The 26,383-nt window shown below is 33.6% G+C and overlaps 1 protein-coding gene across 34 annotated transcripts in view; it reads right to left on the bottom strand.

The window, feature by feature from the left end:
* The window catches only part of PTPRD (protein tyrosine phosphatase receptor type D), a 2,318,035-nt gene that overhangs the window by 2,013,402 nt on the left and 278,250 nt on the right, over nt 1-26,383 (bottom strand). For all 34 annotated transcript variants that reach the window (XM_030814138.1, XM_030813761.1, XM_030813755.1 and 31 more), the window contains exon 2: nt 25,936-25,990. The gene's annotated coding sequence lies outside the window, so the exon portion shown is untranslated. The remainder of the gene's footprint in view (nt 1-25,935; nt 25,991-26,383) is intronic.

The raw sequence follows: 26,383 nt of genomic DNA on the forward strand, positions 1-26,383 counted from the left end.
GTGATGAACACTATCCACTAGCCACTATTGATAGACTATTTTGAATGAATGGTTGAGGCAGGATTAGAAGTTATGTCTTCGAATTCCAAGTTTTCTCTTTTGACATTATTACACAGCCAAGTATCACACTCATCGTTTCAGAATTGCAGGTTTTCTCTGGTATTTGAGTGCTTGGTCATAAGTTTCTTCAGGGCTCTGGGACAAGATAATGTAGATTTGTACCTCCTAACTCTACTTCCTTGCCATTTAAATGCATCTGGGAATGATGTGAGAGGTAGTGGATAGAAAAGATTTACAAACATATGTAAAGAAAAGAAAGACAAATAGCAAGTTGACGTGAAAATGTATGCACATGTAGTTCATTTTCATGATTAGAAAATATATAATTATGATTCATTTTTTATATGAGAGATCGAGAATGAATGGCTTTATTATTATGCTTGTGTCACTTTTATCAGTTGAGCTTTCAGTTTCATCTCTAAAATGTTTGTTTTTAAAATAAGGTCAATCATAGATTGCATGATTTGGGAAGCCAGCTGTAAGGTATGCCTACTTATAAAATATGAGATAAATCTAAGTCATCAGCAGAATAAATGTATTTTATTTTGTAAACTTCAGTACCTAATATCATAAATGTCTTGACTTTATTACATCTATCAATATACTTACCTCTTCTGAAATTAGAATGTCTATATGAAACTATAGGTTTCATATATGAAACAATTAAACAATTAGATTATTAATTGGGGTTACTTTTAAATTTATTATATGCAATATGACAGTAACTCAAAACCAAATTTCTGGAACTTTCAAACAATGTATTTGCATTGTATTACTATGCATGTTTTAGAGTGTCTCAATTTTACTATCATAAATGTTTAACATTAATTTCTCCTTAATATGTCTCCTAAGATACAACAAATAATTTGTGCGGGTTAAAGTAAAAGATACCTTGCTCCATTAGCCCTTTACAGTTCCACAGGGCACAGCAATAGGCCCCATGGAACTATTGAGAAGAATTAACCTTCCTTTGGCAGCCTCTACCAATTTTGCACTCAAGCTGGTTGATCCCCAGAGAGTGGCTCATCTGTTAGCTGGTGGCTTATGCCATTTATAGTAGTATATTTTAAGAGATGAGTCTTTCTCCTGAAAGTTTCATGCTGCATCAATTTCATAATGATTTTCTCTAGGTTTATCATAAAACTTGGAATTGCTTTTGGATCCAGATTAGCCACTGTGGAATTGATAAGAAAATAAGAGATAGTTTAAGACACAAAGTGAGCTGAACATAGTATCTTGGGTTTTAAATTTACAATGGTGTTGTAATATATACATGATGCTAAGGTAATTTATGTGTATGTGTCTATATATATATATATACATATATGTAGACATACACACGTATATGATAAAGACCATTGTGCACTATTATACAAAATACAAGAAAAGTATACTATTCCCAATAATTTAATAATTTAGCATATTGTCCTCTACTATAAATGTAAAGGTCCTTTGACATTTGGAAAATACAACCGTAGTTATAGTAACAGAAAACACCGCAATTACTTTCCCAACAACCTAATACTTGAAGGACAAATGAGAGAAAAACCCCAACTCAGAATAGACTTTGCATGAGTGGGTTATGTATTATGATTCACATTATCATAGATTAAATAATATTGGATAAATAACAGAAAACACAAAGAAAAGCCAAAGGAATATATTTGGTCTATGTTTGCATTTTTGAATTGTGAACGATTTCATTTGGTCGTTTTCCAGAAAATTCACTACGGTTTTATGTTCAAAGCCAGCTTTATAGTGAATCAACACAATTCTCAAAATGTTAAATTAGAAGCTTTTTAATGTACCTTTTCTGACATATGCATACATTTTTCCACATATACTACTAACAGCAGCTGCTATCAGGTGTTAGTAAGAGATTATTCTAATCTGAAAAAGATTTTTTTAGATTAAGATTTTAGCATTGCAGCCAGAACATTTTCAATCTTGGCATGGTAAATACAGATGCGACAACAGCGAAGTAATTTCTCAAGTGAATAAGAAGCTAACAATTTACAGTGTAGGCTGTGTATTTTAATTATAGATTTTAAACCTAATCCCAATTGCTTTTTAAGGAGTCTCTACATATTAAAAAAATTAAAAACACAACAAAAACAAAACATGCATGCATTCACATAGCAAGCAATTCTATTTTCTGTACAGAGATCCCTATTAGTTTGCTAATACATTGTTCAGAAAATGTAATTCCATACACAATGGGTTTATTTCCCTTGTGACACTGGCTATTGAACCTAACATTTTGAGCAATATAGAAACACTAATGCAAAAAGCTAGCCTATATAAAGCATTTTGCCACGTACAGGTATAACAATAACAAAAATATAATTGGGGGCTAGTGATTTTTGCCAGTATTATCTATCTAATTTAATTAGTTAATTAGAATTTATGCTGTCATTTGAAAGTAGATTTGAATTAGCTTCTCCTTTTTAATGATAATGTGAAACCGTGCAGATTATGTCACTAAAATATTTCAATTTTACATTTGTTCATAGGCCAAACTTTCATTAGCACATTTAGGTAAAAATTTCTTTTGTCAAACAAATTTGGCAGTTTTGAATACTTGTATGGAGCAAAAAAAGTAAAGTATAATGCCTGGAAACTAGAGTCAGAAGAAGAGAGTTTAAAGTAATAGGAAATATAAGATAACACAGCAAGTTTAAAAGAATATGCAGTTGCCCTTCAACTGCAGCTAAACTTTACTGGAAGGTGGACCCCGTGTTGCTAAATCTTTTAATGTTTTTGAGAGAAGATTTTTAAAAATCTGTTGTTTTTATAAGCAATCTTAATTTTTAAATGATGCAACATATTCATATAAATTTAAAATTAATAAACAGATTTTTTAAAGCAAACAAAAATAAAAAAATTACTTTCATTGTCGATATCATTTGGCCCCAGTGTGGTCTATTAGCTGGCCGTGTATAATGTCTGACTATTCTACTTACACTAGAAAATTTACCTTTGGCTCATATGTGATACATATGTATAATGATGATTTTTAATACTTGATAGTTAAGGTATCCTAAATTCCAGCTTCACTTCTCTAATTTTCAAAATAGATACGACATTTGAATAACTACTAAAATCTATTTTTGCATGTCCTATTTTTTAATCTAAAATTTAACTATTTAGTCATTTTACATATGTTTACTACCTGTTCTGTTGCTACGTTTTTTCCCCTAGTAAATGAAATCAAACTTACAAACTTTGTCTAATATTCTGACAGAATAGATATCTACTTATAAGTCATGACTATTGCAATATGGAGGCTTGCTTTTCCTGCATTCCTTCTGTTTACATCCATGAAGAGTTCACGTGACTACCTTTGGTTAAGTCAACCCCAGTGGCACAATAATAAAAGAGAGAATTTTTCTCACATAACAAGAAGTCAGAAGATGGGCATCAGCATGTGCTCAGAAAATTACCAGGAGTCTAGGCTAGATCAAGGGTCCTCTTGTGTATCTTTGATTCTTAACTTTAATCTTTATGATCATAATATAGTTACTTCACCTCCAGGTGTGGAATCAGGGTAACAGGAAGTAAAACACAGGACATATTAAAGGGCCTCAGGTTCCCATCAGGCCTTACCAGTGCCTCTCAGTCAGCAAATTAATTGCTTTCCCAGGACCTGTATTCTGTGTATGTTCCCTTACTTCTTACCACCTGGAACTGGGTTATAGGATCATTGCTAGCTACATTGGAGTCCACAGAAGGGAGTTCGTTTATATTTATTTATTTATTTATTTATTTAATTTTTTGAGACAGGGTCTCACTCTATCACCTAGGCTGGAGTGCAGTGGCACGATCTTGGCTTACTGCATCCTCTGCCCCCTAGCTCAGGTGATCCTCCCACAAGTTTCCTGAGTAGTTGGGGCTAGGGGTGGTTGCCACTGCATCCAGCCATATTTGTCTTTAATGGGAACACTGCTGGCTCAAATCAGATTAAATTTGGTAGTTAAGGTATTATGTAGTAGGAGAGAATGTTTCCTTGTCAGGCATTGAGCAATGTCTGCCTGGCCTGGTGATTCTACTCATAAGTCTGAAAATAGGGCTAAGAACAACTAGAAGACTTCTGAGAGCTATCAGCCAGGAAACAAAAACATGTTGTTGCTGCTGCTGCTTTTCCCTCTCCTTCTTCTCTTTCTCCCTTCCCTCTTTTATGAAATCATGTGACCAACTCTTAAGAAATCATTCATTATAGAAAAATACAAATAAATGTGGCAACGCATACTGTGTCTATTGGCAAGACACCACCAGCATAAGCTACTTATTATATGATGATTCAAAAGGATGGGCAGGGTACAGTGACTACCTAAGCTGTCATGCATTATTAATCAGTCTCTGAAACTGTAATTACTTTCTGATTCTGTCTCTTCAAGCTTGCAAACAACTGCACTTAACAGCCTTCTCCTCTGCAGATGACTTAGTGCTCATTTCATACTGTGCTTTACAGTCAGTTACTGCATTAGATTTCATATCTGAGATTCACTCAACTAATAAGTACATCTGAAATTCAAAATATGTGCAAGGCACTATCTACTATATGGACGACAGCTTCTGTGGGTGCTCTCTAGAACCTCATTTCACAAGCTCAATTATCAAACTGATTCTGAAAATCTCTGGAGTCTATTTTTTGTAAGGGGAAACAAGGAAGTGATGTAAAGATATCATCTCTTTCTTTCAATTAGTTTTTGTTAAAGAGAGTCACACCTTAACATAAAATTCATTTTCACCACATTTTTTTTGAAATAAAGGAATTGATATACAGGATTGATAATGAATGATGAATGCAGTTAGAAGTATAACTACTCATCTAGTGTTTGTAAAACCTATGCTTTTACATTCTTATTGATATTAATAAAGACTAATTTATAGCAATAAAGAGTACTTAAAGAGAGATCATGAGAGACAGCTAAATATGTACAAAAACTCTGTTACAACATAGGATGTCAGGCTAGGGGTTTAGCTAAAATGCTTCGTAATAACATGTTTTCACTTCCTCCCATAAGTTAATTCATATTATCATCAACCTACTCAGTTCAAATAGTGCCAACCTAAAAAATATATTTTTCAGTGAATTATTTCTAAACACCAAATGTCATTTCTCATGGAAATTCTAATAAAATGCCTAAAATGCATTATCTGACATTTTAGTGGATCAGTAAGTAGCTTGCCAATTGAAATTCTAAAATCTTTACATGTTATAGATTTCAGCTTTCTGTTCTAAACTCTTGACTTTTTAAAGAATAATTTACATCTCTATGCAACTATTTAGCAAGGGATATCTAAACATCAATTTCAATTATAAATAATGATTCCAGTTACACATGTACATTGCATTATGAAGAATCTAGCAATTGAGGATTTCTGCACTTAAGATTGATAAATAATGTCTCAGACTTGCTTAAGTCAGCAATGCCTACAGCTGAGGGGTAAAAAAGCTGACTACATAAGCTTGAATATTTTCCCTGTTTTAATCACACTAACCTTTATTAATATATGGATTGATAATTTAGCAAATCTTGGCCAGATTTGCTAAATTTGGGTAGCAAATCCTACCCAAAAAGGTAGGATAAAGCATCATAATTTTTTAGTCAACAGCTTTGTCACGTGCTTGGTAGGCATCTTTTGCAAAAACAAATGTATCTTCTGATATTGCAACATCTCTTTCATCAGTCTAAAAATTTAGGTTATTATCACCCAAAGAATCAATCCTATAACCCAAAATATAAAATATGAGAGGTCTCATATTTTAATGACATCATTAAAATTCAACTAATGCTATTGTTTTCTCTTTATCAGTTCTTAGAAACTACTACTGAGACCATTGATTTGAGGCTTCTTCCATTCATTCATTGATTTTTGTTTGTTTGTTTGTTTTGAGGCAGAGTCTCACTCTGTCACCAGGCTGGAGTACAGTGGCATGATCTTGCCTCACTGCAACCTCTGCCCTCTGGGCTCAAGTGATCCTCCCATCTTAGCCTCCAGAGTAGCTGGGATTACAAATGTGTGCAACAATGCCCAGTAAATTTTTGTGGTTTTTGTAGAAATAGGGTTTTTCCATGTTGCCGAGGCTCGTCTCGAACTCCTGGGCTCAAGCAATCCGACCCTGGCCTCCTAAAGTGCTGAGATTACAGACGTGAGCCACTACGCCTGGCCCATTGATTCTTTCACCAAATGTGTGTAAAGTATTGGCTAAAATTTACACACTGGGTGGAAAACAAGATAGACAGCCTCAGTTCTCATGCAGCTTTAGTAAAGCGACATACTTTACATTAATAATGATTTCAGCAACACCAATAATTATTTAAGCAATCATTTATAATGATAATAACTACTCCAAAGGGAAAACAACAATGAGAACTGCTGTAAGACAGTGTCTCATATACTCCTAACAGAAAATGCAGAGTCAGCACTGCAGTCAGAGAAAACATCTCTAAGTAAATAACATGAAGCTGCAATATGAAGAGTGAGAAGGGCATTGATTGTTCAAATGAAGGGTTGAGGAAAGAACTGTAAATGCAAAATGAGTAGTAGGTGCAACAAACAGAAAACAGAATTATAAAGAAGAAAATGAGGGCATCAAAGAAACTGAGAGAAGCTTAATATGGTTTGGAAGATAAGATAAACAAGATTATGTTGGAAAAATAACAAGACAAAGTGGAATGTGGTTGATTGTCCGAGTATAGATTTCATTTCAAATCAGAGCAATGAAACGATTTTGAAGGGGTTTTAAAAGCGGGGGTGGAATGGATAGCAACATAAATAATCTTTAAGTATTAAAACAAGATCAACTCTTTTATTTGTTCATTAAAAATTTAAAAGAAACAATGGTTGGATGATATTTATGTAGGACACATTTATGTTTGAAACTGCCATCCAAGTAGATTAATATATAGAATTAAGAAACAGCTGATTAGAATGGCTGACTCCTGTGAAATTCAAATGATCTTTGCAAAAACATTACTGAATATCGTGGTTAAATGTTTCAATTTTTTTCTGAAGAGGAATTCACATTACTCTCTTAAGCATTTTAACTTTGAAATAAATGTGTCAAAAAAGCCAAGAAGGAAGATTTATTAGTTAGAGATGCATATTAATGTAACTGAAATCTTAAATATAATGGCAGAAATGGTAGTATGGTGAAGAGTATGTCCCAGGATTTCAAAACAAATTCAAATCAAAAGATGGAGTGAGGAAAATTTATGCTCTGAACCACCCACGTGAGGGTTATTACATTAGTGTTTCCAACAAGCTCAAACCAAACCCCCCTTAAATATTTGATCAGCTTGTGAAAGACCAGCATGTACTCTTCACAACCATGAATATGAACATCTTGCAGACAGTTTAATGCATGACAGACCCATAAAAAAGATTATGCGTGATAGAATAGTGCAGTGTTGGCACATCTTAACTGCATAAAAATATAAAAGTGAAAGAAACCACAAAACAACAAATGCAAGCTAAAGCTAGTATACAATAAGCTGTGTTAGGAAGACACAATTGCAGGCTGAGTCAGGAGGTTACAGGCTAGCCCCAAACCTGCCTATTTCATGTAGGAACTAAGGATATTTCTGTTGTCTTGGGACAATATATCAAACCTATAATATATAGTGATTTTAGGATACTCAAGCCTAGCTTATATATTTGCATCTACAATTGAGCTTTAATAAAGAAATGCCAAATCAATTTTCTCCCTCAAGCCTTAATATATAAGTTTGCTATTATACTTTTCACTTCCATTTGTGGTAATTTTCTTTGGGTTAAAATATTTAGAAATAAATTAAAAAGCAAAAATATATTCAAAAAGAGGGGAGATGGCAATTATCACATCAACCAATTTGCACATTGGTACCAATTGGTTTTGTATCTGAGAGTTCACTTAGCAGACAGACAGCAAGAAATAGTACATTTTAAAGGACTAAAATAAACACATTTGGACTTGGGGAAGGTGAAGAAATCCAAGTGCCAAGATGTCATCAGGGAGGGACTCCTCATCTGGGAACGGGAAGGAAGATGTTGATCTGTGTTACCTATGGTAGTGGTCTGAATAAAACCAATTCTAATGTAGGGGAATGTTCAGGAATAAACGTAACTATGGGTAAGATACAGATTCTATTAAAAATAGCATTACAACAAACTTGATTCATAATTTTACCTAACAAGCTATTGAAGAAAGCATTGCTTCTACTTCTAAACAATCTATTCAAAATACATTTAAAGAGGAAAAATGAACATTTTAACTATTCAGTTAAAAACTAAATATACATCAATTCTCTCTCTCTCTTTATTCTTTCTTTCTTTCCTTCCTTCTCTTTCTTTCTTTCTCTTCTCTCCCCCTCCCCTCTCCCTTCCCTTCCCCTTCTCTCCCCTCCCCTTCTCTTCCCTCAACTCCTCTCACTTCCCCTCCCCTCCCCTCCCATTCCCTTCCTCTTTTTCAGATGGGGTCTCACTCCATTGGAATGCAGTGGTGTGATTTTGCCTCACAGCAATCTCAGCCTCCTGGGCTCAAACAAATTTCCCATCTCAGCCATCCAAGTAGCTTGGACTGCAGGTAAAATCCACTATGCCCGGCTAATTTTGTTTGTTTATTTATTTATTTATTTATTTATTTATTTATTAGAGACAAGGTCTCACTGTGTTTCTCAGACTGGTCTCAAACTCCTGGGCTCAAGAGATCCTCCTGCCTCGGCCTCCCAAAGTAACTCCAACTCTTTCTACATCTGGGCAAAGATGGAGGGGCATCAATGGAGAGAAAGGAGAGTCCACTGAATGACAGAATTTGGCAATTTAATATTGATAATAAATGTTATCAGTTTAATATGTGTTTGCTCTTTAGTTCTAATCTTAAATTTTGTCTGCTGAAAGATGATTTATGCATACTTTCCTGTCTGGAGATTTTTAATATTGGGATATAATATATTAATAAGTATATTATTTATTCCACATTGTATCAAAAAGAAGAGATAACCTGCAAGTTTACAAGTGATCAGAACAGCTACTCAAAAAATGATTTTAAGACAAGCTATAGAGGGACAGAATAGAAAAGCACTTATTCTCTAAGGAAAAAAAAATCTCAGAATTCACTTGTGAAAATTTTTAAGAGAAATTAACAATAAATTGGATAATTGCCTTCCATTGAATTAAGTTAGCAGAACCTGGAAACATTTAAAATGGGTTGCTATATTGATTCATGTCTTTCTTTAAGTAAAGCAAACCCTTTGTAAATTATAATTTCTCTCATCCCACTCTCCTGTAATTATAAAGTATGAGAACACTGAGGATTGACTGGCTCTTCTCTAAAGAGAGGGACTATAGCTTTCACAAATGGACTTCATCAATACGCAACTCCTTATAAGAATAAATTCCAATTATTAGATACTCTGATAGCCCACCCTTTCTCTTAGACCAACCTTTAGACAAATAATATCAATGCAGATATTAATAATACCTTATAATATCTCCTTGGTAGTAGTTTGAACAAAGATTTTTAACACACAAAGTTTAGGAAATTTTATTCATTTTTGATGCAGAAATAATTGATGATAAGTCGGTATGACTTCACAGCAAGAATGAAATTCAAAGACAAGTTATATTTTCTGCTTGGCCAACAAGTTGATGGTTAATATTGTTAGTATCAATATTATTAAAAGGATATGCAGAGTAGTTGCCTGAGACATCTGTCCCTCCACTGATTCCAGAGTTGACTGAGCTGATCCGACTGTGAAGTCAGATGGCACTCCTTCAATGTCTTCATATGCATTCCAAGATCCCTACATTTCACCAAATGTAGCACATTTTCTGATAGAATCTGCTGTGATCTAGGGTATCCCTATTGGTCACCCCGCCTTCAAAGAAACACTCAGTCTTTTTGTATAAACATTATTAGATTTTGAAAACATAACCTCTATTCCAAGCTTTTGAAATACTCTATCAATAATGATACCTCACTTACTATAAGATTTGCTATCAGAAATCTCTATATGTTCTCAAAGTTTTGGAACTAATTTAACAATCAAATGTATAAGTCAACAAAGCAAATCAAAATTTCAAATTTTACCAACACACATACCATCTTAATATATAAAGTACTTTCCTATACTTTATTTAAACGATGCCCATAATACATTTTTTAAGTTGTTATTGTTAAACAACATGATATTTCCCTAGTATGTGTTAAAGCTGGTACTCAGGTCCAGGTGGCTTTAGGATTCACCTCCTCCCCAATCTACTACTCAGTGTAAAATGGAGACGCATATTCTAGAAGAGTGTTTATCAAAGCTTAAGGTCAAACAAATAGTTTCGGGGTCTTGTTAAAAGGCAGATTCTGTTTCAGTAAGTGTGAGGTGGGCCAAAGACTCTGATTTCCTGACAAGCACCCAGGAAATGCTGATACTGTTGTTATGCTGGCCACATGTTGAGATACAAGGCCTAGTTATACAGTAGACAATTTTAAACAGGTTAATGTTCTACTGAGGCAGCACTTAAATCCCCATTCTGGCAATATCTCTTTTTGTTTTTTGGGGAAGATGAATTCTGAGCAAATACACACTACTACAAACTATTTTTAATATTACATGCAATTTTAACCCTACCGTCTTTATAAACAATTAACGCTAAGTTAGGTTTACCTTCTTAATTACAAGGAAAGAGAAAGTAATAATGAGGAATTGCAAACTGCTAAACAATGTCCCTGATTTATTTTTAGTTTGCTGATTTTTTTTGATACTTTAAAAGCTTTATTATAAGGAAATAAGAGAGAAGTCATGAGGCATTAAAAAATGTTTAATTGTTTGAACACACCAAACAATAGCTAGACCTTTCAAAACAACCAAACTCCAAGCTGATTAAATTTGTTTAACCTGTAAGATACATATCATATTCCATAATCAGTTAATTGATGCCTGATTTTTCAAAATAATGACTAAAGGAAGAATTTTTCCTGGGTTAAAAGTTGATTTTGGATAAACTATAGATGTATAGTAACAATTTTATAAAACAATAAGGATAGTCTTTCATTAGTTTAACTGACAAAAGTGAATATAAAATTTACACCCCAGAGTAATAATTTTTTTATGCAACAAACAAAAACTGCTTTCAGATCATGTTGTGTTCACATTGAGAAATATATCTGAGCAAGTATCTAAAAAGATATGTTTGTCCAAACCTAGATTTTGATCCATTGATTAATTGTAAGGTAGATATATACTTTCTTTTTTATATAAATATATTCACTTCTGCTAAGCTAAAAACCAAACAAAACTAAAAAACAATCTACCATATTTGATTGGACAAATTTCAAAAAAAATCTTAGTTTAAATAAGAAAAGCTAGCAGCTAGACTGGGCAATTTTTGTGTTCTTTAATAAAAGGCTGCCACATAATTCAGGTAAAATGCTAATGTCCAAAAAAGAGTTCCTCTATACTGACGTGGTCATTTTAGTAATCTGACTACACACAGAGGGCTATGTGTATTATATTTTTAAGCCATTACTTTGATATTCTTTGGGAGAACACATTGACTTATTAACTAAACAAAGTTTAAAGTACCTCATAGTATAGAGTTGTGATAGAAAAATAATAGAAATTAGTTAGAAATTATGAAATATGCTAATGAGCCAAAGCCAAAAAGTTGAATATTTATTTGTTTGTTGTTGTTGTTGTTAAATCTCTGGTCCATTATAGATAAGTTGTTTTTACGCCCATTTTTTACTTTCAAATTGCTTCACATTTTAGTTTTATTGAATATTAATTATGAAAATAATATTTGAAAATATCAAGAATTATTGCTTTCACATTTTTGAAAATGTGAAGCATGAAGAAAAGCATCTATAAATCCTACTCTCAGAAAACGCCTCTTTCATCCATTTTATATAAACATTTATGTGTTTCTGTATATTATATTATTTCTAAATAGAAAAAGGGGCTCTATATCGGTTTGTTTTTTAACTTTTAAAATGTACTTTGACAATTTTCTATTTATGATCATGAGATATCAATAGGAAAGGCTCCCTAAGGCAATGTGCATTCTTTGAACCTAAAATTTATTTGGAATACAATAGAACTATGAGAACAAAAACTTCAATGAACACTTTGATAGGAAACATCTGCACACCTGACAATCTATGTTCAAATAACCTTATAATTTTTTTGTGGTTGTTTAATTTGTTTGAATGATAAATTAACTGATCCTCTACTAGACAATTACTAGGCACTGAAGACATTAAACATGCACATATATCATGTACATTACATATATAAATATATTACAGATATATATGTGTGTGCATTTGTGCACTACATATATATATATATTCTATCATACTATTCTGTAAATCTTGCAGTTCAGCAGGAAATGAAAAAGAGGACAATCAATTTTATTTAGAGCTAATATGACCCCTAAATAAAATACTTATTCAGTTGATTTATCTAATAGAAACGACCAGATCATTTATCATTTGTTGTGCTAACGTATTTGAGATAAATTGATCATAAAATATATGTGTTTCCACATACTATTCTCTATCACTTCCCAATAATTGCTAATTAAAGGAATTATTGTCAGGTCTCACGTGTGTGTGTACCAGAAAGTTTTAATAAAAATAACTACCAATTTTTCACCAATCTCTAGAATATTCTATATTATATCATTGGGTTTGGAAACCCTTTCCTGGAGGAACATAACAAAATCTAGAGCTCTTGCATAAATTAAATATATATTAAAACATTTCTTAGACAAGTTTGAAGGAAAAGAAATGCATTTCGGTGGTAAAACCTCAGGAGATTTATAAGAAGTACTATTTGAAACTATTTTTTTCCCCTTTCCAAACCTCCTGAGGAAGAAAATACAAAAAAGTGAATACTCATTTTCCAGTCATTTACGTCAGGAGAAGAATTTCTAGAACTCAAACCAATGCCAAACTTGTTGAGAAGGTCCCCTGTTAGGGCTGTCTGGTAGTTCCAGGGCTCCTAAAGAACCCAGGTCTACTCTTTGATACATGTTTGAAAGAACAAGACTTGGGTCCTTGCAACTGTACATTGCGGTTACAACTTCTGGAGTTTTTATTACAAAAATTCTCCTGTCTGTAGGTTGGGATATAAAATAAAGAGATAAGACTTATATATTTCCTATTGTAACTTCCTGCCCCTGTAGATGAGCTTCTATCTTTAAAGCAAAACATCACTAAACAAACAAAAAAACTTTGATTCAGTTGGCCCTACACAGATCAGAAAAAATTTAGAAATCCTAAGGAAGTTTGAAAGCCATTCTTTTTATCAGTGATTTAAATATACTGGAATACGCTCTTAGTAGCCCAGAGACACAGATTAAGTTTTTTATTTTCTTATTTTTCATGATGATGTCTACTGAATTACACCTGGTACTTGAAAACACATTTGCACAGGAGACTGTAAAACTGGTAGGGGAGTTTCTGGGGTGCTCTTGCCTTAAAAAGTAAGAGCAGCTTTTTATGGTTTTTCAAGATTTGAGAGTATAGAAATCATTTTTTAAAACGTGCATTGCACACCCCTACAAACTTCTCTTTGCCCACAGGAACTTGTTAGCAACTTAAACAAACACATGGAGAAACAAAGTCACTTTATCTCCAGAAATCGATTCAGCATAGCTATTGTAAAGAGTTTTCCTTAGACTTTGAATGACTTGCTGGAGGTAAACCTTAAGAATGTCATGCACCTGGAGAAAATACTTGATTATACGTTCCGTAAGTTCAGGCCTTCAGATGGGAATGAATTCATCTCTATGCAGCAAAAGAATAATTTCTTAATTAATGGTAGAAATAGGGGAAACATGAAGACAGAAGTCCAACTCATTGGAACTTTAGAATCAGAAAGTAATTCCTTTTGGTTTTATGGTATCTTGCTCACTTCCAATTCTGATACGACAAAATGTCATTTAGATGGAAGATCTCTGTCTAGCCCGGTTCTTTCGCAACTTTGTTAACACCGCCTGAGATTGTTTCTGCCTTCTCCAGATATGGCTACACTGTGCAAAATGTATACTGTACCAGCTCTTCGGTGTCAGAATCTTGCTTTTTGATGATGTAATGTATTTTACTAATCTCACTACGATTTTCCAAATAATGAATTTGGAACACCAGCTGAATACATTGGAAATTATAGTTGTTTTTCTGTTGTATATGGGAGTTGCCTATGAATTGTGGTTTCATCTTTCCCATATATTCTTTTTAATATTCCAAAATATTCAATGATAAGGTCTTAACTTATCATTGTGGAATTTATACCATTTGACAATAAATCCAAAGCACACTGGTTGCTTTTTGTTTGCCTGGGTTACATTTTGTTTTATTTGTCATTGCCCTCTTTGCCATTTGGGCAATACATGACTTATTTCAAGAAAGCGAATTGGGAATTAAAATGTATTTTTTAATGTGCATGTTCTAAGGGATTTGATTTAAGAGTAGTAATACTATTTTCAAATAAAATTGAAAAAGTTATTGTATGCTTTCAGCTGGTTATTTGTCATGTCATTGGATAGTATGTAAAATCATGAAGTCTGTTCATGAACATTTTTTCTACTTGCACTTCTGATGGGTAATCAAATGGTCTGTCTGTCTCTCTTGGTTTTTGATTAGAAACAACTTAATCAGTACATCACATGCTTAATGTCTTGTGGTTAAGCCATTTTATACAAATACCTGTTTTTAAAGAGATACAAGTCTACTTTTCTTATATAAAAGTTGGAAAAATAGAATGCGTGAAATAATGATACCTGTAATCTTACAACATGCAACATGCACACAACAACTTTACTGACTTACTACAGTGATATTCTTTCACATTATTGAGTTCATGCTACACATGCCATTTTGTATGCTTTTTCTATTTAATGTGATATTATATACGTTTCTACCATTTAAAATTTCATAACCATTTTGATGCACATGACATAGTCTGTCATGTATAAAAAATACTTAAGTTGCTACTGAAGATTCACATTTTCTACATTTTTTTATATTGTAAATAATACAGAAAAATCTCTTCATAGATATTTGAAATGTAAAATCACTGAATTAGGAGTAAAAGTTGGACTCTAGTAGACATCTATAGAACTATATTCCTGTGCTTTTTTTTCTGAAAATTGTGCTTTTCTTATTTCATCCACATTTCTGAGGAGGTAACTGTGACTTTGTATAACAAGAACTTGCCCTCTGTCACAGTAAACTTAAATACTTTTCTGAGAAATTTTATCTGGGACTATGAGATTGACCTTACTCTGCTCTGTGTGGTTGTACTTTGTAAATCCCAACAGCTAATGATGTTGTATTCCAACATCTGGATTGAGTGTACAGAGGAACCATGTCTGGTGTTAGAGGAAAAATAATAAAACAGATATACAAAGAGAAGCAGTAACAAAGAACAGAGAATAAAGGCAAGTTGCAAATTCTCACAGAGACCAATTCCTGGGCAGATTTGCATTCCTGACTGTGGGTTATTATAAGATAATGTAGAAATCTTCTATGTTTATTACAATCTTCCCACAACACATTTTTTGTTTCTTTTTCCATATTTGGTTTCTATAACTTCAAAAGCTTATAATCAAAGGATATCAATATTTTAAAGTTTCTTAAAGCATACTGCTTGTGCTATATTTTATTGTGTCACCTTAACTAAACTGGAACTACATTTTCCATAAATTCATTCCCTAAATGGTTTGAAGTAAGATTTGGCCACAAGAGAAATTTGCACATGATTTTGTAAGTAGAGAAGTGGTAGTAATGTTTACTCTCCAAAGGTGGATGTGGGCTGTTAGGCTCAGGAGCATCTTGCATGCATCCCTGGCCTACTACTGACTTATTATAGGCAGAGGGCAGCAAAAAGCCATGTAACCCCTTAAGCTCCTTTGATTCTCCTTCTTATACTTCTCCAAGTTTGCATCAAGTGCATGTGTGGCTCTCTGGTAAAGTTAGCCAACTTCTCTTGCAGGTCATCTATAACATCAATATTGGTGGTGGTGAGAAACATACATGAATTCCAGTTTATCTTTATGGGTCCCAGTTCATCCTTGTGGATTTCAATTTTGTCCTTGTTCTCCTCTACTTCACAATCATTCTTCCTTCCTAATCGTTCAGCTGACTTTTATAGCAATGTCACTCTCAACACCAGATGCAGATGCCTTCTGTAAACTACTCCATCAACTCTCACAATTCCATAAGATCTAAGCCCTATAATAAATCCCATAGTTTGTATCATCATAATGATCCTGCTTCTCACCAAATACTGCCTAATGCAGATACTGGTTTGGAAGATGAGTGCTACTGCAATAAAAACAGCATGGTTTGGAGGAGCAAAACCATCTGGCTATGGCTTTGGAACCCTGCAGTATGAGCAAGCTAAAAGGGCATTGAGAAGACTATTAACAGAAGCTTGTCTAGCTTGAAGGAGCCTGTCAGTGCAGAATGAAGAGAAGCCAGCAATTAAGCCTTCCATCTGAAAGCCCAGACACTGTGGAGCAGAGGCGAACCATTTCCCCATTCCCTGTCTGAATTCCCTGATTCACAGGTTTTTTTTTGTTTTTGTTTTTTAACTAGTCTTGAAGTGGTTAGTTAAATAGTAAGAGATGGTTCATAAAGAATTTGGTGCTGAAAGTGGAGCAGTCAGAGTTGCATCTGCTTTCCTGCTCTTGTATTGTATTATACACTATGCTTCTAGAATCCTGTGTGCTTAGAGGAAATTCCCCACTTTTGCTTGTTAGTCCAAATTGAGTTTTTATAACTTGCCACCAAAAAGAGTCCCAGCCTATCAGAAATAAACTGTTTGAAATTTTGTCATGCATATTGATATCTAAAAATTTACTGTGTCCCTACTTATTTTTATGCAATTTTAGATGAAAAAATACCTCTTAGATAAAAACTCATGACCACTTTCAGTTGGCATTTTTGTATAAATTTAAATAAGTTATTTTGTTCAATAAATTATGTGGTCATTCATTAAATCATCTAGGAAATATTTACTGAGTTCTTTCAATGTTCAGGGTAGGGGCTTAAGCAAGAAGAAGGACATACCGAATCACAGTTTTTCTGAGTAGTTAATCACACACTAGCAGCAATAAGACATGTAAACAGAAACTAACACATTTCCTTGATTCTATAATGCATTTATATTTTACATTTAAATTGTTTTAAAATCAAGGCACATCATATACTGATGGATGCATTTCATGTGAAAGTGTTTCTTTTTTTCCCTTGAAAATTTGCTGTTAAATCAACAATGGCTTCTAATCATCCATAATGTCTTAGAAGGAAGAAACTATAATATTGCAGAAGTTAATATACAATAAATACCATGAGAGATGTCAGGAGTCTTAAAATGTTTCACCAGCTGAGATAATATAAGAAGACTATGAAGAATCTCAACAGGGTTTCGAAGAGGAGAGCAAAGAGTCATGACATTCAGCAAGGATCTCCTACCCATATATAAATGAACTTTCTTCTAATCCTCAAAACAGCTTTCAGCAGTAGGAATTATCTTCACTTCCCTGATCATACCACTGAGGTTCAGATTAGTGAGGAGAGAAAAAAACATCTTTGAGTTTCGAACCCGTATGTCTCTAAATTGAAGTGCACACTCTTTTTAGAAAATAATATTGAGGGAATTCACCTAGTATGACATACTACATGCAGCATATAACGTGTACTACCTACACCCCATGTTCTAAATTCTATATGTAAAATAAAACTCAGTAGGTACTAATACTAACCTCACTTTCTGAATGAGAAAACCGAGACCTGAAAAAATAAAGTAAGTTTTTCAAGGTCACACAATTAATAAACAACAGAGCTGCATTCCGAACTCTTGCAGTCCAGTGAAAGAGTCTGTGCTTTTAACCACTATGTCATGAGCCTCTCAGGACAGTTTAAGCAAAACACTTTGTCCCAAATCTCTAACCACCTGACTAAAAGATGCAGCCCCCTAACTTTTGATTTCCCTTTCCAGGCTCTACTGATCACCCTTTAACATACAATTGTCATATTTATTAAGTATATAACATAATGTTTGTTGCTACCGCCTTCAAGTAAACACTTCGAAGAAAGATATTTTTTAATCTGCTTTGATCACGGATGTATTTTAACAGCTTGAATCATGCCTGACACAAGGTAGGACTTCAATAGGTATTTGCTGAATAAGTAAGTGATTGATTTCTGTAAAATACGAAGTGAGGATTTTCAGAGAGTGAACAGTAAGTGGAGAGAAACAGAGGCATGGAAGTGAGAGTTGTGTTCTGAGACTCCAATTAGTGCAGTTTGCCTAAGGCGTCAGGTGGGAGCAGAAAAATCAGTGAGCAGATCTCCCTGAAAGGGGGGTTGAAGTCACGCAGGAACAACCACAGGAGCCTTTGGTCCTTCACATTTTGTTTATAGCTTGTTCAGCACTAGACACTGGAAAGGAGGGCAGGAAGACATCAAAGTAGCTGTATCGTTCATATTTTTTTCTTCCTGTGGCAGCTATTTTCTCTATTTCCTGCTGACGCTACAATTTCAGCGATTTAATGATACAATTGTTTCTGAAAACGACACAGAAACAGATACCCTCAGCCATTTAATTGGCCGCCCTGAAAAAGTGGATTCTGCTGTTTTCTAATTTCATTTTTGAGGGGTTTGAGAATATGGAAAGGCTAGAAGAAAGACAATATTTACTTCCATTCAAAAAAAGTAAAATCTTAGCAAGGAATTTTAAACTTAGCCCAGTTAATTAAGGTCTGCTATTTCCATGGCATACACCAGGGTATCTATGAAGGTTTTATTTGATGCTTGCAAAGATGTTACTAAAACTAAAGAAGCACAGTGCTGTTAGAAAAGTCTTATTTCTTCTCCTGTACATTTTAGGTTTTGTCTACCTAGGTCTCTAGGATTGTTGTGGAATTAGCTCCTGCATCTATGCACTTGACTGAGACTTGCTACCTTCTCAATATTTGAACTAATAAATTAAATACAAGAACATTTATACTTTCTGTCGTTGAAGAAAATTTCCTCATTCTGCAAAATGTTACAGAAATAATATTAAAGTTGACCCAAGTTTTCCTTATTTTTCTTCTTAACATAAAAAATGAAATACTAAATCTAAACAGGCAAGTATATACAGTGGAAAGAATATTGTTAGTATATAAAATATTATGATATCAACGACCAGGTGCTAAAGCTAAGTATTGTGTATAAAGTAAGTATAAACTAAAGATAGCGGAAGGCCTGAAAATAATTCTTCAACTTAGTTAACAAGACTCTGAAAAAAGGTTATAAGATAATAGGCAAATATACCTATATGTTATATCGAATATTAAAAGGTGACTTTTCTTTATCACATTAATAGAATGAATCAGAAAATAACATAATAATACCAACATATCCAGAAAAAGGATTTGACAAAATCCAACTTCCACTCATGATAAAATCTCTCAGTAAACTAGGAATAGAAGGGAACTTCCTCAACTTGGTAAAAAATATCTACCCCATCCCCCACCGCCAAAAAATATAACATACTGAATACATCACATTGGTGAGAAGCTCGAAGCTTTCTTTCTAAGATCAGGAATAAAGTAACGATATTCCCTCTCACTATTTATTTCAAACAATATACTGGAAATCATAGATAATACTACAAGAAAAGGAAATCAATTTACATTGTTTGAGAAGGAAGAAATAAAACTGTCTTTGCTTGTGGATGACAAGATCACCTATGTAGAAAATCCAAAACAACAACAACAACAAAAATCTCATGGAACTAATTGGCCGTTATAGCAAGGATTCAGCACACAAGGTCAATAAAGAAAAGTCACTTTTTCTTTGATTGACAGTGATAAGTCAATCACTGTCTTAACCACCAGCAATTAACAAGTGGAATTTGAAACTAAAAACACAATATTATTTACATTAGTGCCCAAGAAAATGAAATACTTTGGCATAAATCTAACAAAATATGTACATGATATACATGATACAAACTATGAAACTCTGATGAAAGAAATTAAAAATCTAAGTAAAAGGATAAACATTCCATGTTCAAGAACAAGAAGACTCAATGTCAACATAACAGTTCTTCCCAAATTAATCTAAATATTTAATGCAATCCCAATTAAAACCCCAGCCAGTTATATTTTGGATATTGACAAACTGATTGTTAAGCTAATATGTAGAAGCAAAAACCCAGAATAGCCAAGCCAATATAGAAGGAAAAGAACAAAGTCCAGGACTGACACTGCCTGACCTCAAGACTTAATATAAAGCCACAGTACTCAAGACTATGTGGTACTAGCAAAATAACAGATAAAAAGATCAATGGAACTGAAAGAGCACCTAGAAACAGACTCACATAAACATAGTCAACTGCTCTTTCACAAAGAAACAACTGCAAAACAATGGATAAAAGATCACCTTTCCAACAAATGGTGCCTGGTACAAATAGACATCATTATGCAAAAACAAAAGAAAAAATGAATCTACTCACAAATCTTTCACCCTTAACAAAAGTTAACTCAAAACGTATCACAGATCCAAGTGTAAAAGCCAAAACTATGAAACTCTTACAAGATAATATAGAAGAAAATGTGGATGATCTTGGGTTTGGTGATGACATTAGATAGAACAACAAAGGCATGATCCATGAAACAAATAATTGATAAACTGGAATTAGTTAAAATAACAAATTCCGACTGAAAAAGACACTGTCAAGACAATGAAAAGACAAGCCACTGACTGTGAGAAAATATTTGTAAAAGAGATATCTGACAAAGGAATGTTATCTAAAATATACAAAGAACAACTAAAACTAAACAATAAGAAACAAACAACTTAATTAAAAAATGGGCCAAAGACATTAACAGACACTTCACCAAACAATATATACGCACGGCAAGTAAGCATGTGAAAAGATACTCACCATGTCATCAGGGAAAAGTAACTTAAAACGACATAGAGATATCAGTACATACTTATTAGAATGGCCAAAATCCAGAATACTGAAAACACTAAATGCTGTCAAGGATGTGGAACAACAGGAACTGTCATTCATTGCTGGTGGGAGTGCAAATGGCACATCCAGTTTGGAAGAGGGTTTGGCAGGTTCTTACAAAACTAAACAGATTTTTGCCACCTAATCCAGCAATTGTGCTCCTTGGTATTTACCCTGCGGAGTTGAAAACTTATGTTCATAGAGAAAAACTTCATACAGATGTTTCTAGTAGCTTTGTTCATATGGTATACTTCTAATTAATAAATGTGAATACTAAAATAAGTGAAAGCCAAGACTGAATCTCAGAATTTGGATGGAAGAGAATTAGTAAGCAGAAGGAGAATACCAGTTTTGTGTGGCTCCCAAAGTGACTACCGGAGGGAAACAAGCACGAGAATTACGGGTGGGAGTTTTTGTGGGCCAGAAAATGGTTCACATAATTTTGCCTATTTTGCATTTGCCAGAATTCAGTCACAAATAAAAAATAATAGGAAAAGAGCCAGGATTAGCAAGCACGGGTGCTCCAGTAGCCGAGAATATTGGGTCTGCGTAATATTTATGTCTGTCCTAGATGGTTGAAAGGTTGAAGATAAAAAGAATGAATGAAAAAAAATTGAGGGGGGGAGACAAAAACATTGGCAAATAACAATAGGCAGGAACTATAAAGAGCTACATCTAAAACAAAATACTAAGGGGACACAGGGAGTAGAGTATTAGACCAGCAATGAAATCTGGAAAATACTACTGGAACTAGACTGTGAAGGAAAACTGGAGCTTTGGAAGTTGGATTTAGGGACTAAAGTCATTCTCTATAGACAGAGATGAAATGGTTCCAGATGTGCAATGAAGAAATAAACAGCCCAGGAAATTCTGAATGGAGAGTATCCATTCAAGGTCATAGTCAAGGAGCCATCTGACAAACTAGACTAGGTGAGTTGGTTTGCGACTGCAGCAGCTTCAGCAAATATTGGCATCTACACAACCTTGCTTACTTAATTTCTAAAAAAAACAAAAACAAAAACAAACAAAAACTTTCATTTTCAACTTTATATTCCTAAAATCGAGTGGCCCAATTGTGGTTTATTAAATGTGTGGAAAATATTGTATTAAATTACTTTAAATCACTTTTGCAAACACCATTTATACAACAGAAATTTTCCCCTCATTATTATATATGTACACATTTTATAATAAATTCCAAATAAAATGTTAAAGGGTGAGTATACACATATATGTAGATACAAGATACAGATACGCTATTCAACATAGCACACTTTGCTCTTCCTAACGATTTATACCAAGTGGGTTTAGATACAGTTTGAAAGAATCGTATCTATCTCTCCACTTTTCATGCATCTGAATAGGAAATTTATGTGAACAAAACAGAGATAGTATATTTTAATAGGTCCTAAAGAAATGCATAACATTTTAACATATGGAGGTTGTGCTCTAACAAACTTTAATACAAAACAATATTTTGTATATTCACTCATGCATTTTTTTTCCTTTGCAATTTGGGAATTTAAAAAAACCAACAGTTTTATATGTAATTAAAATAATGCTTAAGTCATAAAACTCTTTTGTAATACTCAAAACTAAATCTTATTTATACTTATGTGTCAGGAACTTTACATGCATTAACTTATTTAACACTTAGAGCCAGTCTTTGAGGTAGACGTTTTTACAGGTGCAGGAACTGAGGCTCAGAAACGTTTGAAAACTTCTTCAAGATTATACAAATAGCAAATGGTGGAACCCACAATTTTACCTATACTACATTTTTTTCAAAATCCATGCTTTTGATCTCCTTGCCAAGCTGTTTCCCATATTATATCTTTTATGTTAAAATATGTTTTCAGCAATTGCATTTTCTTAAAACTTTCCTAGTATTAAATTTTTTTAAATTTATCTTGTTGGGAAAAACGCAAACTTTTTCATTTATTTCTCCATATCAGGTATTAAAGAGTCATGAAGTAAGTTTATTTCTATCATATGAGCTTCATTCTATTTTGAGTCGAAAGACCAACTGAAAATGCATAAAAAGATTATATATGGAATACCACTGGGTCTTGCTAGCAGTATCAAAGTTATGTAAGGAAACTGCTGAGAAACCATGTTAATTGCCAGTTCTCAGCACAATTGGCTATCAGGAGTCATGTATAGTAAGTGCTATAGCTCAGTGCCTGCACAGTCTCACCTTTTTGGCTAATGAGTAACATTCTAGCAAGCAGAGGACTGATTCTTGAGACAGTTGCCTGGAATTTAATGCTCGATTTCTATCCATACCAATATAACTTTCAACTGATAGTCCTTCCACACACAGACAAATGAAACTGACAAAAGAGCTGTCAGTTACAAGCCAATAATGCATTTCAACAAATAATTTTTTGTGTGCCAAGCACATACTGTGGGTATTCAGTGTTCAACGGGGAAAACCCCACAAGGTTGGCCTATTTTGACTTTTATCACATCTATAGATAAAGGTGTAGTGTTATCTTTCTTTCCCACCCGAAACTGTACTCATCTTTTTATTGCAAATACCTGGCTAAAGGAAATGTCAAACCTTATATATAGAATTTACTTGAATAGCTCCTACATCAAAGTGCTGCTTTCTTAGAAGCTCAAAACTGTTAATATGTATTGACTTAGCAAAAAGAACTCTAATGGCAAAGGTATTGCTTTTGAGAGAGATAGCCCATGTTTGGAACAGGAGAAAAAAAAATTTCTCTAAGAAAGCAGAGGGGAGATTGAATACAGAATGGATAAGCTTAGCAGATATATAGCTTATAGGACAAATGAATATAAATTAAATATAGTACATTGCTAAAGAGGACCTGGGGTCATAAATACAATGTAGGCAGAAAAAAAATCCAACACAGAAGAAAGATTCATGGATATAAATTCAACTGAGCAAGAACAAAGTAAATTGTTCACAGTTCAGCTGTCATTACTTGCAAGATCATAGATAATAAGCAATAGAGTATCGAGGTGGTATTGTTCAGCTTTATTAGTGGATACATATAAGTCCTGGAAGAAGGTTTGTAAAATGAGGAGAGTCCTGAAGATTAAAAAGGAATCCTCATTAGGAGAGAAGTTGATATTGGTCATCTAACATTAGGGCAGAAAACTTTCTGACCACTTTCTTCTCTAAGTGTTACAACCACGCAGTTGACATTTTAGGAACTAAATCATTCTTAATTTGCATAAAGGCCTTTTCATTGTTGTTCTTTTGTTACACAATCAAAACGCTCTAGAATAACACTTCTTCCTGTTTGTTTTGCTCTTCAAGAGAAAAGTAAGCATCCCTTACTTTTCCTTCCCTTCATCTGAAGTGCAAATTTAAGGTAAACAGGAATCTTCAAAGCACAAAAAGCACTTTCACTCTGAAAGACTTCTTATCTTGGAAGAAATAAGATTCCAGGATAATAAAAAGCTATCATGATATCTATTCTCTCCCTTATTTGACAGGGATTTTCAAGATGGATCGGCAAGATAGAAAGGGAATGTGTCATTCTACCAATATTTATGAAGAAAAGGGCATTTGGGAGGAAAATGGATATTGGATCCTCCTCAAAGTTGCTATAGAAACCTGGGTGATTACAGCTAATGGCGTGGAGAGAAGTCCTGTTATCTTTAAGAGATTAACAGGAAACCTTGGTCTCATTATTTTTTCACTCCCCACATTGCTCTGATGATAGCAATGTATGGATTAGAACCAACAAACAACAATAATAACAAAACACCACCTTCAATGTCTCCTTATTGTTTATAAAGTAAAAATATAATTTTGAAAATTGAGCTTCAAAAGCTTCCATCAACAAATCCCACTCCAACCTTCTGAAATAACACCTTATTCTTCATAACTATATTCTTTGATTTAGCATATGCCATATTGACAATATATCCCTATTTATTTCCACCTTCAGGTTTCTGTTCATACTCTCCTCTCTAAAGAAAATGATTTTAACTCCACATATGAACATCTCATCCAGAAAAAAATGCCAATTACTTTTATCAATAATTATTTCATACTACAAGAGCTAAAGTAGCCTCTGTCTTCTAAATGCTCATTCCACATTATCTAGAAAAGTTCTCAATATCTACCTGTGATATGGTTATGTACATTTGTTATCAATGTTTTTCCCCATGTTTACAAATATCATTATATGTAATATTGTCATAGCAACCAGTTTTCAAAGAATTGCTAGCTGGGAGTCAATAGCAAAAGCATATCAATCTTTACAGCATATACAGGGTCAACCCAAGTGGATCTTTCACGATTTAGTTTTCTCTTAGCACCTTGAACTATGCACTGTATCACACAGCTGGCTATATCACACCATTGTGAGATTATATACTATTTGTATTAGTCTCTGCTTTTTTTTTTTTTTGGTTTAAGTACAAAATTGTATGATGCCAAATGTGAACATCTTCAAAGTCAGAAATATTGAGAATTAAAAACTAGCTCAGATATTAAATAGCCCTACATATTTGGATAAACTACCAACCATCCTAGAGCCTTAATTTCTTTCTACAACAGAAATAAAACCATTTTCCTTACAATATTTTTGTGAGGATTAAATTAGATGATTCACATTAAGAATCTAGGACGTAGAAAGTCATCAAATGGATGCCAACATCTCATGAGCAATACTGTCGGAAGATTCCATAATTCACTTTGAAGATTTCTCCAAAGTGTATAGCAAGACTAAATCCAGGTGGCACACCATTAGTGCGCTGACCATATGTGATCTAAGCAGGGATAAGAACATGGTTTCATGTTTTAAATATTATTTCCGAAATGAGAAGCCATTATAATGCAATGGATAGAATTCAGTTTCTTATTATCTATTTCTAGTTCACAGATATTACTTACTAGTTGTGTGACTTTGAGACAGGTCCTTTACTTCTTTGATTCTTCATTTCTTCACCTGCAAAAATGAGGACATTGGGCTAGCTCCATTATTTTACATTAATTTTTAAAAGTATTGGTTTCTTCATTCTGTGAATAAAATTTTATGAAAGTACAAAAACTGAAAGCATTAAAAGCAGAGTTGCTCTGAATAATAACAAAGAGAAAATCTAGGACCTCCAACTTTTGGTATAAATCTAGTCCATGGTTAACAGCAGATTCATGAAAAATTGTGATAGTTAATCAGTTACTAAGGCTTACTCAGAAAGTACATACAAGAAATGCCAAATTCTAGGCCACTATAGTCACTGAATATTACCTGAAGAAAACTAGTCTTTGAAGCCCCAAGATTTGTGCTGAGTACATTGTCTAATTAGCTGAAAATTATAAAGTGAAATTATGCAACTTTAAT

This window comes from Nomascus leucogenys, chromosome 1a (genome assembly GCF_006542625.1).
Source record: "Nomascus leucogenys isolate Asia chromosome 1a, Asia_NLE_v1, whole genome shotgun sequence".
NCBI lineage: Eukaryota > Metazoa > Chordata > Mammalia > Primates > Hylobatidae > Nomascus > Nomascus leucogenys.